Source organism: Castanea sativa, chromosome 7 (assembly GCF_040712315.1).
Source record: "Castanea sativa cultivar Marrone di Chiusa Pesio chromosome 7, ASM4071231v1".
Lineage (NCBI taxonomy): Eukaryota > Viridiplantae > Streptophyta > Magnoliopsida > Fagales > Fagaceae > Castanea > Castanea sativa.
The window spans coordinates 41476249-41481612 of record NC_134019.1 but is presented as its reverse complement, the minus strand read 5'-3'; the positions used below and the strand labels follow the sequence as shown (position 1 = coordinate 41481612).

At 37.5% G+C, this 5364-nt stretch overlaps 1 long non-coding RNA gene across 1 annotated transcript; it reads right to left on the bottom strand.

Moving 5' to 3' along the window:
* Window positions 1-502: 502 nt before the first annotated feature.
* Window positions 503-5015, bottom strand: LOC142643825 (uncharacterized). The gene is made up of 3 exons (XR_012845921.1): window positions 4564-5015; window positions 4375-4459; window positions 503-870 (listed from the first exon to the last, which is right to left on the bottom strand). It is a non-coding gene; the product is annotated as an uncharacterized LOC142643825 (long non-coding RNA).
* Between the last annotated feature and the right edge of the window lie 349 nt (window positions 5016-5364).

Below are 5364 nucleotides of genomic sequence, written 5' to 3'. Positions count from 1 at the left end.
GTTAACAACTTCTACAAACTTGAAAGCACAAAGAATTGAAATTAAGAATCATTTATAACAGATGAAATTATACCTTGCATTAGCTTGCAACTGGCTTGCCAATTAAGCTACAATAAGAATGCAAGAATCCTCTGCTACAATTAAAAAGCTCAAACATCAATTTACCATTGTTGTGAGAACCAAAGAATCTTAGCTGTATAAAAATCACATTATATTCTTCAATTAAAGCACATCGCACAGTGCCAATTCTAAGTTTCCAATCCAGTTTATGATTTTATTGGGGACAACCAACGTAGAATGAGCATGCACCTTAAATTAATCTCAGGAGAAAAAAGACCAGATCCACAAATATTTATAGTGCATGCAGCCTAATCTAATGGCAGAGGTTTCTAATCTAAACAAAACTTTGCTGTTTAAGAAAGAAAAATACAAAAATAGATGAAGGCACTTATCTAAACAAAAGATAGAAAATGACGGTTAATAGAATATTATTGGTGTAAGATTTTTCTCACCCAAGCTTCTATTTTCACTTGAAGATTAAACAAAGAAAAAATAATTCTAGAATAAAACATACATCACGCATATAAATAAATTGATGCACACCCAAAGAAGAGGGGGAAAAACATCTTGAAGTATTGAGCATAGACAATGTAGATAATTGAATTGAGCAGGCAGACCATGACTATACTACAGGAAGCAATATATATAATTTACAAACATGAAAAATGAACATTGTTCCTGCCATCCTTGTGCCTATGTTTATATTTCTGCATTTCCTGCCCAACCTCACCATCTCCCCTTCTTCTCTTTCTCCTCCTCCTCCTCTTCTCCTTCTTCCTTTCCTTCTAAGCCTCTACTCTCTCTCTTGAGCTTCAGAGTACAAAAGAAAAACAGTCATTTTGGGATGAGCTAAACAAGTAGTCAAGAAAAAAAGCATTATCAAGCAAATTCCTTGATTCCCTAACTCCAAAGACGTAAGCCTTAGCAACATGTATTGTCAACAGTTTCATAAATATTCCTTAATTTAAAAATAACAACATATGCTTCCTTTTCTGAGTATGCATTCCCTCTTAAACAATATTCATTATTCAGTTTTCTCCCTGTCACCTCTGAATGATATTTTTGCAATCAACTAAATAGTTTCCAAAAACTCCTTAAGCATAACCATCTCTTGATTTAGGACTAGTTGCTATTACTTCAAATTCAAGAAGATCAACTGTACAACTTTCTGCCATTATTCATGCTATGAACAAAAAAGCTATAAAAGCATAGAGTTCATGGTAATATTTAAAACTGAGAATTCTATCATTAATTGTTACATTATGTTACTACTCTTAATGGTTTGTCTAATTAGGGCCGCTCACCCACGTTTTACCAGTGAAATTTCCTATAAATGTCACCTAGATTCTCATCAGTTATTGTTCTATTTTCCTGCTTACAACAAGTGGGGAGGGGGCATTCGAACCCAAGTTCTCCCATGGGAATGATCTGATAGTGTCATTGAACCATAAGACTCTGGTCTCATTAATTACTCCATAAAGAATACATGCAATTACACACAATATTATTATTATATTCTTTGAATGCTGATTTCAAAAGAAGAATTTTTGAAATGGCTATAAATCATCGTTCGTCTATTTTGGTGGTTACAGAGACGAGAGTGGGTGGAGATAGAGCAGTGAAAATAATAGAGGGATTGCCTTTTGATGGGTTTATAACTATGGATACTATTGGCGATGCTAGAGGATTATGGATTCTTTGGAAAACAGAAGATGTTGAAGTGCTTCCCTTATCTTCCACGGAGCAGGAGATTCATGCATCTGTTAAGGTGCGTTCTTCTAATTTTACCTGGTTTATTTCTACAATTTATGCTAGTCGTAGGTTAGTGGAAAGAAGAATTTATGGGTAACCTTAAAACTGTGGCTCATCTCCACAACTTACCTTGGCTCATGTTGGGTGACTTTAATGAAGTATTGTGTGGGAAGGATAAATTTGGGGGGAATCAAGTTAATTTGAACAGAGCCCTAGAGTTTAAGGAATGCTTGGATGAATGCAATATGCTGGATTTGGGCTTTGCGGGTCCTAAGTTTACTTGGACAAACTGTAGGCCAATTTCTAATATTATTTTGGAAAGAATAGATAGATGTTTTGCTAACCCTGTTTGGCGTCTTCTTTACCCAGAAGCCATAATGACACACCTACCTAGAACTTTCTCGGATCACTGTCTAGCTCTAATTGAGTTGTGTAGGGCTACTATGAATCATTTGAATAAGCCCTTTTGTTTCCAAATGATGTGGCTTCTGCATTAGGATTTTTCGAGTGTAGTGCAGCAAGCTTGGACAGAGAATAGAATTTTGAAGGAAGCAATTTTGGATTTTATTGATAGAGTCAGAAGGTGGAATACATAAGTATTTTGGAATTTATTTGCAAGAAAAAGGAGGGTGTTAGCTAGATTGAATGGTGCTAAAAAAAGCCTTAGCTAATCATTCTAATGAGTTTATTTTGGAGTTAGAAAATCAGTTAATTTTGGAGTATTCCTTAATTCTTTTGCAAGAAGAGGAGTTTTGGGCGCTTAAATCCAGACTTAACGCAACTACTTGTGGGGATCGAAACCTTTCCTTTTTTCATGTCTCCACTTTAGTGAGGCGACATAGAAATAAGATAAGATGTGTTAAGGATGATTCTGGGAATTGGCTGACTGGGGAGGATGAAATTAAGGAACATATTAGGGCCGGTTTTAAGAAGCTATATACCACGGAGAATAATTTATCCTCCATGACTTTGGATGTCTCTAATTTCTCTTGTTGTTTTCTGGAAGAGGAAGGTAGAGACAAAATTGATGGTGTAGTGACAAATGAGGAGATCAGATTGGGTTTATGGGCTCTCAAGCCTTTTAAGGCTCCAGAACCCAACGAGCTTCATGCAGGCTTTTATCAACACTTCTGGCCAGATGTTAAGAATTCTGTATGTATGGAGATTAAACAAATTTTTGCTCGAGGAGTTGTGCCGAGCTATCTAAATGAGACATTAATCTCCTTGATTCCCAAATGCCAAAATCCAGAGTCTTTGAACAACTACAGGCCCATTAGCTTATGCAATTCCGTTTATAAAAAGATTATAATTGGTCACATCAGACCCCATCTTAGCAAGTTAATTTCGCCAATGCAAACGGCCTTTGTTCCTGGCCATAGGGGCACTAATAATGTTCTTATCACTCAAGAGTTGTTCCATGCTTTAGATAGGAAGAAAGGAAAAATTGGCTACATGGCTGTAAAGTTGGATTTGGAAAAAGCATATGATCGTTTGGAAAGGAACTTCATCCATAGAGTGCTTCAAGCCTTCCATTTTCCCCCAAAGTTATCAAGGATTATCATGGGCTTTGTCACGTCTACAAGCACTTCCATTTTGGTTAATGGGGGTGCCTTGGAGTCCTTTGAACCAACGAGGGGCATAAGACAAGGGGATCCTTTGTTCTCGTATCTTTTTATTTTATGCATGGAATATTTGGGACACCTCATTGAACAAAAATGTGTGGATGGTGATTGGGTCACTTTGAAGGCTTCAAAGAATAACTTGGGCTTCTCCCATCTTATTTTTGCGGATGATATCATCCCATTCAGCAAAGTGGATCCTCGTGCTTGTGATGCAATGATGAAAGTGCTAGAGAAATTTTGTTCTGAAGCTGGACAAAGAATCAGCCAAGACAAATCATGGGTATATTTTTCTTTGAATGTCAATGATGAGTTGAAAGAGGAAGTGTGTGATGCCCCAATTTGATTGATTGTGTGATGTGTGTGGGTGTGTGATGAGTCCTATATCGGGTATTTACTAGGTAGATCTGGATTTTATTAACAACTACAAAAAGCCTTAATTGTGACTAGTCCTTTTGAGGTATAGCGCAGATGTGGCTAACGCTTTTCCTTGGATCGTTACATATGATATCAGAGTCGGCCCGGTAACCCCGTGTGGGCTCAGAGACATTACTCCACAAATTTGGTCCTAACGAGGACATTAGAGATTTAAGTGGGGGAGATTGTGATGCCCCAATTTGATTGATTGTGTGATGTGTGTGGGTGTGTGATGAGTCTCATATTGGATATTTACTAGGTAGATCTGGATTTTATTAACAACTGTAAGGAGTTTCAATTGTAACTACCCTTTGTTGATTTAGTTAACTTGCTTGTATCTGATGTAAATGGTCAGTCTGACCTTAGACTTGTAGCCACAACATTGGTCTCTGTGGCCAGTTTGTAATGTTGCTATGGGTTGTTTTGTTCTTTATAATCAAGCGTTTTAACTGAAAAAAAAAAAAAAAAATGACAACTGTCATCTTTTTTATAAAGTGCATGCATAAGAACATTGAATAAAGAATACCTGCATACTCAATATATCCTTAGAAAACCAGAACTCCCCAATTCGATATGTAAAACGGGACGGACCATTGCTCTGTGTTTTGCCACTAGTACAAAGAATAATTATAAAAAAATGAGAAGAATAATATATGGGCGTGTGTGGCATGGCATAAGAGATGAAAGAAATATAAAGAGAAAAGAGAAAACCTACATAATCATGCAGTCCAGAAATTGTAAACAGGAATCCAACAAGTATTTCTGAACGGAAAGAATGGTTGTATTACTCGCTTCACCATAGAGGTCAAATATGAGACAATTAAGATAATAATGAGGTCTGTGGTAGGAAAACAACAGAAGGCAGAATTTCGAACCAGCTAAGTGGAGAAAACCAGGACCGGTTGGAAGGAAATCTTCACCCTCAATTAAAATGGATCTAATATTGACCTTTCTCCGAGTCCACCCTCTCGAATATACATTATATCCGTAGATAAATATCATATCAGTGTACTCAGTTAGGAGGGTAGTCCAATAAAGAGTAGTAGAAACAACTTGAGCTCTTTTACACTGAACTTCTTCTGCCCATGAAAGGTGAGCCTCATTAAACACATGATTCCAAGAGCGAGATATCACATCATAAGCAATGTAATGACCCTTCGCATTAGAATCTCCTCCGAGTACTGGCGGCCCATTTATTATGATCTGATTCTCGCCTTTAAAATTCGAGTGTGCGAAAATGACATCCATGTCGATCTTGCTATAAGTTGGGGGGTTTGGCAAGGTTTCCCAGGTACGCAGTTTGGGGTCATAAACCTCCATCCAGCCAGAGAAAGTATCTTTGGGTTGCAACCAACCCAAACCGCCGCCAAAAACATATAGCTTACCATCAACAACAATGGTCTGAGGGTTTTGTCTACGATATTTCATGGGTGGACCACGTTCCCAACCCTTGTCAGGACATTTAAGGTTGAGCATCCAGACGTCGGTAGTGGGGATATAGCCGACTATATTGAGA